Below are 7,697 nucleotides of genomic sequence, written 5' to 3' on the forward strand. Positions count from 1 at the left end.
CGATTCGTAAGAGTCTACCGTGGCATTATGGGTACTCACCGCATCCTAGTATTTAGCCACAGAGTTTTTTAGGTTCTAAATTCGCTCTCGTAAGATGTTAACTTCCCCTCTAGACTAAAACATTTGACTCACCACCCTCCCTGTGAGACTTTGAACCTATCATTCAAAACATCTAGAATCAGAACAATTTCCCAGTTCATAAAGCAAGATGATAAAGAGGTAAGATACTTACAAAGGGCGGATAATGGTAAAGGCTAGCAGTTGCGGTCGGTGGACAAAGTACTTCTAGTTCAGCCTTTTCACCTGGAAGGGCAATGACAAGACCCATTTCAACTCTGATCCTAGGATTCTGAAGGCTATTATCTTCATCCCTGACCTTCCAGTTCTGCTGATACGTAGCCCCCATCATTTTCTCCTTTATCTCTTCCAGGTGTGAATGGCTCATCACTTTCTTGGTCATTTCACAGGCGTCAAATTTATTTTTGTTTTTAACTGGAGAGTTTTCAGGAATTTTCAAACTCCCACCTTTTCTTGAAACTTTTATGTTTTTATTTTTGGATTCTTTAATCTGGGTTGGAGGTCTCGTCTTTCTGGTGATAGATTGGCGAGGGGCAGAAGATTGCCCGGATTCTCCTTTGGTAGTCATCTGTAACGCTCAGTCCATCAGATCATCAGTCATAAGAACTACACCCATTCTCCTTCTCGAAGTCATCTCTACATGCAACAATGACAGTATCAGTAATGTTTCACAAAAACAGAAAGTCTATTAGCAGAATTATTAGTTCAGTTATGGGGAAATTACCGCTACTGCTGGATGTCACATCTTTCGTATGTCTTGTCCCTTTTCTAGATTCCTTTTTGCCTGACTTACTCACAATTGAAAAAAATTTATACTTCCTTAAATTTTCCTCTAATTTGAATTCATTAACATCGATTTGGGTACCCTCCGCCAATTGACGGTAATCGTAATCCTTGTCAATAGTAAGATCAGGATCGAATCCTATGAGGTCTTCCTGGACTGGCTCTCAAGAGAAAGGGAAAGTCCACCCTGCATCCTTCGGAGGCCTGATGAATACAAATTCGTTCTTCCATCTCTTTATGGAAGTAGGAGCTCCGGTCCCGATCTTAACTTTCTTCTGTTGGTTCAAATTCCACCAAGTATTGTCTTTCTTATGGTGATTCAATATGAAACATGCTCTGAATACTGCAAAATGGGGCTGAAACTTCTTCACCCTTGTTTTAGCTATAAAGGCAAGCATGTTTCGCCAACTATTAGGTAAAGTTGGGTTGGGGACACTCCTAAATGGGTCAACATTTCTATCAGATAACCTATCAAGGGAAACCAAACTCCGATTTTGAAAGTTTCGAGGTAAAGAGCAACCTCTGCAGGTCTTGTACTTCTGCAAACATACTCATCAACCGAGGGAATTCGAATGTGATATTCCTTAGGAATCAGATAGTCTTCTCGGATTTTCTTCAGAGATGATTCTTTTAAAGTGCATACTAATTCTCGAGCCTTCTTCGGACAATAGGGTTCTGATTTCTTCGACCCCGCATCTTCTTGGTGTTGGAACACCTTTGATAGAGGGATAGCATCAACTTCTTCACTTGAATCTCCGATAGTAATAGGTTTTGCATCTACTCGTTGCTGAGATGCAACACCCGCTATCCTAGAAGTGTCACCAGGGCCCTTTTTCGATGTTCTCTTACTAAGGGTGATGGAAGGATGAGACCTATTTGACCTAACCCTAGTCTCTTTCCTCCTGCTAACTACTGGACTTTCGAGGGGCTTGGAAGACCCTTCCTCTTCACTTTCATCCCCCATTCTCTTAATAAGAGATGAATCTGATTCTCTTTCAAAGGGAGGCTCCAACAATTGGTTTTACGAGTCTGTAGCATCAGACATCGTTTTCAAAATATTACTTTCAACAAAAACAAAAAATAAAAGTCTGGAAAATAAATCAGAAGATATTTAGAAAATGAGCGAAAAGTTAAGGATTCACTGGAAATATTTGCAAAAGTCGCCGGAAAAAATCCAAGAAAAACTCGCCAAAGATGTTTCCCAAAAATCTACAGAAGCCCTCAGTTCCTCTCAGAAGCAAATATGGAAACTGAAAAGGCAGGATTTAGGGTTTCCATTAATAATCCCTTTGCGTCCGCACGGGGGAAACGTTCCGTCGCATTAAAAAATGGAATATTTTACACGTGGCACCCTTGGGACAACCCCAGAAATTGAGATAATTGATTTCCTTTTACAAAAGATATGATTACTTTAACACCATTTATCTTGTGAAATAACACTATCACCCCTCACAGAAATTGTTAATAACAGTCATGAAAATACTACAAGACATCTTTATACAAAAGAACTTAAGTATATGTGCCGATGCTTCGACATTCATAAAAACGACTAATAGTAGGGTGGAAAACAACTCATACAACAATATGAATTTTTTTGCTTTTCATTGATAAAAAAGAAATTACAAGTGAAAGCCATTCAAGGCCGATTACATAATATCCATTGCTCCCAAACTAAAAACCTATGGATAAAAAAGAAGAGAAAACTCTTGACTCGGTATGAGGCATGTACACCGAACAGACTTGACGAACAAAAAGAAAGGTTCCCTGCCTACAGAAGGAGAGGCCCACTCACCTATGAGTCACCTTCCACCACCCATTTAGGTATAGGTAAGCAGGAGGAACTATGGCTAGACGACCTTCAAAAACTTTAATTGAAAGAGCCACAAAGGCTCAGTGTCCAGAAAAGGCCATAAGCAGGCAACGTTCGAAGGCTTTCACTGGAAAAACTAGGAAAGCTCAACCAACAGAGGATGCCCCCTGACAGTCGTCCCCGGACGTATCTCCATCATCCTCGTCAAGAGGGAGCCTTAGGGCCTCGATCAGATCATCTTTGGCCTCAAGTTGGCCAGCTAGGGACTTATTCTCTCTCTCCAACACCTCCCCCTCCTTCTTCAGCTCGTCAATCCTAGCCTTAAGGCTATAAATTTCGTTGCCAAGCTCTAGGAGATGAGAAACAACAACTTTGTGATGAAGCTCTCCCTGCAAGAAAGAAATTGATTGAGTACCAGGAAACTCAATATAAAAAGAAAGAAAGGCAAAGGAAGAAAAAGAGAAGAAAAAATACCTCCTTAAGGTAGAGCTGGTAGCCTTCAATGAAGTGCCACAATACATCCCTCTCCACCTCAATCGATGGGAGAGGAGAAGGCTGACTAGAAGCTTCCGCTTCTTCTTTTCTCGCCCTTCTTCTCATCCTCCTTGCCACCGGTTTTGGACTAGGCCTCTATTGCGTCTCTTCACTCCCTCTCTTCGAACTCAGTTCGATTATGGGAACTCCGGCTCCTTCGCCTCTAACAGAGGAGTGACAATCCATGGAACCTTTTTGAAAAAAGAAAAAGCAAAAGCAAGATATTTACACATAAAAGGAGAGAGAAGAGAGCCTGAAAAGTTAATAGGAAAGAAGGACTGCGATGTCCTTTAAATAGAAGAATTGGCAGCAGGTGAAGATCACGTCTCTTAAAAACCCACTACCGCTTGAACACGTGGTACCATAGGGAATGAGACGGGACTAGCACCCCATTATGATAATGACGTTTATGTTCCCGCCATCAAGTACCTACAGCCGACGTTTCGAACCCCCATGGAAGGGTAATCATTCCATTCTCTGACTTACAATTTTCAAACTTCCCTTGAAAATTGTAAACTTCTCCAATAATAGACTCGGATTCTTCGCCGATATTAATAAAAATCTCTGAGGAAATGATCGGCTCCGAGCCTCACCCCGCTAAGTTGATGGCTTTTAGCACTTCAACTATCCTCATATTAGTTACTTCCCTGACCCATAAAAGGGTGGGAGAAGTAGGGGGCAATATGTTAGGAGTAAAATCAGTCTTGACCTTCACGATATGGACACGTGGCAAGGAATAATCTAACGGGCAACAATACATCACCTTTTGCTCTCCCTGATAACAAATCTCATGATTCCTTTTAGCCAGGTCAGCCAAAGTCGTTAGAGATCGGATCTCACGATCATGTGATAAAGACATCAGGCTTCGACTGCCACATACACCGAATATGATTCTGTTAATTCCCGAACCAATGGGAAAGTGGCACGTAAACCTTTGTAGACACCCCATTTTGAACGAACCCCTTATGTATTTGATTTGATTAAAACCCAAGTAAATCCATGATCTAGTGTCCCAAATTCGTCCCTAGGGTAGGTTAGAGACCCAAGTAGGTCTCTCAAAAATTTCGTTGAAATCCGTCGACGTTTACCTAGTGAGATGAGCGTAGTTCGTGAGACAGTGTAAAATAGTGTAGCAGAAGGGGGGTATTTTATCCAGATTTGGGGTGGGCCAGGTTAGTGTATCTTGCTGTAGAAAGGTGTTCCCAGGTAATTAAAGGAGTACGAATTTATCTATTATTTTTCATTAAAAATTTCTTTTCAGTCCACCTCTTTTTACCAAAGCCAAGTTAAAATGTATGAAGGGGGTTGTCCAAGCTAATAAAGAAGGGTAAAAATTAAGCGATTTTCCTATAAATAGGAGGCTTGGGCTTCATTTTAGAAAAAAAAATTGAGAGCTGTTTTGCAAGCCTTATCAGAGTACTTTTTTGAGAAAACCCCATTTTTCCCTTTTTCTTCCCACCGAAACCCTAACCCACCTTAACCCTCTCCGGTGAATGTAGCCTAATTCCGGCCAATTTTTGGCCATCTTCATGTGGATATTAGCATCATCATCTTCTTCTTCTTGATCATTTCACTTCTCAGCTATCATTTTACCTTGTTTTACTTTAAAAACCCTAGATTTGACGAAGAAAAACCTAGATCGAAGTACCAAACCCTAACTCCCTCCTAAACCCTAGATTTTAAGCCTAGAAACCTTGAATCATTAATCCAATCATTTTCTTTCAAAGATCAGGCCATTGAAACCCTAAACCTGAGTCCAAAATCTTAGACCGTGTTTTGGAACTTCGGATTTGTGAAATACACGCTCAGGTCCAGTCGATTGAATGCAAAGGCATAGGAAAGAAAGGATCCGATATTTTTAAAGTGTTAACTCATTAGTGCATTAGTAGAGATCCAAAAAAAAAAAATTTGCAAGGTAAAGCTAGTAGTCTATTCAGGTAATCATCTTCCTCAAACCTCTACTTATACCTTAGTCTGTTAAATTCATGGATGTGATTGATTGATTCTTATTTTAGTTGCTTTCATTAGATAGAATGGGTAATTTGCTCTATTAAATGTTTATGCATAATATCTATCTTTATAGATTAGCTTCTTCAGTCATTTTCATTCTTGATAAGATGAAATTTAACAGTGGAATAAGTTAGACTGTATTATTTCATAAAGGTTTCTCTGATGCCTTTGTATAGGTTTTTTTCTTTAGCTCATTGTGAAAATAAATTTGCACTGACTGTGTATAGTCATGGTCTTGGATGAGATGTCAATTACTTTAATAACAACTAATTTGTCCTCTGATTTTGTGATAAGATATCATTATTTAGTTATAGATGTGATCCAATTGGATTTCTTGTCAATTGACAATTCACCTTTTGAAAAATCATGGTTGTATAAGTTTTCTTCTCATCTTGAAGTTGTAATTCTGCATGACAGAATACATATTGGTGCTTTCTTTATAACTGGAACTGAAGCTGGAAAATACGTTTTTTAAAGTAGTACCTTATTTTACAGCTGAGTAGAAATACTCACATCAGAAGCTTTATGAGTGTTACAAGCTTTATGCCTAGACAACATCATTTAAGAATTCAAGAGTTAGATAACAGAGTGTGGCTATGCATATTCATCCACTTACATTTGTTCACCATATTTTATTCATGTCAACTAACTCTACATCCATATCATTGCATACTTTTGTGTCTGGACATGCATTGTTATATCATGGCAATGTGTTAATGAAAAGACTTTGAGGTGTTATCTTAATTGGCTAAGAATTAGATGTTTTTCTTGCATGATTTGTGAGAGTAAAAGACAGCACGACTATGATTTGTTACATGCATTATGCTAATCCAGTTTCTATAATACTATTTTAACCATGTTTTGGGTACTTGTGTGACCAAGACCTTTCTGTCCTTTTTAACTAGCTTATGATCGTTGGTATATGTCATTGAAATTTTGGCACATGCTTCAATGACCGGTAGGAATTTCATAGCGATTACATAGTAGCAACACTTTTACCATAGCCAGGTCGTAGTTATGTCCTTTATTCACCAAGTGTGGCCGTTGGTTTTAGTCTTGATTTGAAGAATCTCCTTTTCGCATACCGGAAGTCTGAAATTTTAACTATTTATTATCCCTTTTGTTTTGACATGAGCACTGTCTTAACTGATGTGTTCACTATTAATATATTATTTTGAAAAATCTCAATTGTTCATATTTCCTATCTTATATGATACAAATGTTTCAGTCCATCCTAAATATTACTCATTTAATGTATGAAATATTTATAGCCTGGGTTCTTACACTCACAGGTCTCGGAGTTAATTCTATAATTTTTTTTTAATCTGTTTAGACAGTTAGTTATTATATTTTTCATAGAAATTATAATGCTTTAAAATAAATCATATGAAGTAGATTATGTCATTAATAATAGCCCACCTTTTGATTTGTTAGAGGTATTTTCAGAAATAGCCAAATTTACCTCATAGAAAGTCCATAAAAATTATTTCCTCTTCATTTTGAGTGGATTGTTGTTGATACGAGCATGACCTGTTATCATATAAATTTATTTACTTATCTCACTTTATTCTCAATTTTTATTTTGATAAAAGATGTTTAAATTTGATAAAGATATGGGTCAGTTTAGTTGGTTGAAGGCTGCCATAGGATAAATGCCTTGTGCTTAGCTCTAGTAGAATAATCCCAAATTATTTTGTTGTATTGTATGATATATGAACAGATTCTCATTCTGGTAATATTAAAAGAGCTAAAAGTTTGTGGTTGTTAAATTGTAAGGGTAGACGATATAACAGTAAAGACTCTTTACCCTGTTTCAAATGTCAACATGTAGGTGTAACCTGAAGGAGTTTTGAATGACTTATAAAGACTTTTGGGATGCATATATTATCAAATGGTTTGTTAATTAGTCAGGGTATAAAAGAGTATGCCTTAAGATTTTTTTATCGAATCTATTGTGCAACCTTTATTACTGTTTAGAAAAGCATGGTATGAATAGACATAAAAGAGGAGATTGTAGAAGTCATTTTCGAGTTTTGAGGTAGTGTTTCAGATTTTGATATCAACCCGAGTGGTAATTTTAGAACAAAGGATTTTTGTAATAACTTTGGCTATAAGAAAGTGGTTTAGAATGTAATTAAGTATGTTGTTGATCTGTGAGTACAGGTTCGTTATATAATATTTTGGTTTACCGTTTAATTTTTGTTTTGAAATAGAAAATTGAAAGTAAACTGGAAAAGTAAATGAGAGAATGTTTTGTAAGGTTCAAATCATAATAGTCATAAAAGTCATAAAGGGATGTATGCTTCAGGTGTCATAACTGACATGTTATAAGGTTCAAAGATCTTTGGAAAATGGTCTTGCATTTAATTAAAAAATGATTTTCTTTAAGGCCCTGAGCCATAGTTGTTTTTTGTAATATCTTGTTCCACTTACCTTAATTACTAGGATAATTTACAGTAGGTAATTCTCATTCTCTACTATT

The 7,697-nt window shown here is 37.3% G+C and overlaps 1 long non-coding RNA gene across 1 annotated transcript; it reads right to left on the minus strand.

Annotated features, from left to right (window-relative positions):
• Nucleotides 1–2,452: 2,452 nt before the first annotated feature.
• Nucleotides 2,453–5,764, minus strand: LOC143887449 (uncharacterized). The gene is made up of 3 exons (XR_013254187.1): nucleotides 5,699–5,764; nucleotides 3,146–3,396; nucleotides 2,453–3,060 (listed from the first exon to the last, which is right to left on the minus strand). It is a non-coding gene; the product is annotated as an uncharacterized LOC143887449 (long non-coding RNA).
• Nucleotides 5,765–7,697: the final 1,933 nt, after the last annotated feature.

The sequence above is a fragment of the Tasmannia lanceolata genome, unplaced genomic scaffold (genome assembly GCF_043159265.1).
Source record: "Tasmannia lanceolata isolate RefF3 unplaced genomic scaffold, GAP_Taslan_0.1 ptg000012l, whole genome shotgun sequence".
Lineage (NCBI taxonomy): Eukaryota > Viridiplantae > Streptophyta > Magnoliopsida > Canellales > Winteraceae > Tasmannia > Tasmannia lanceolata.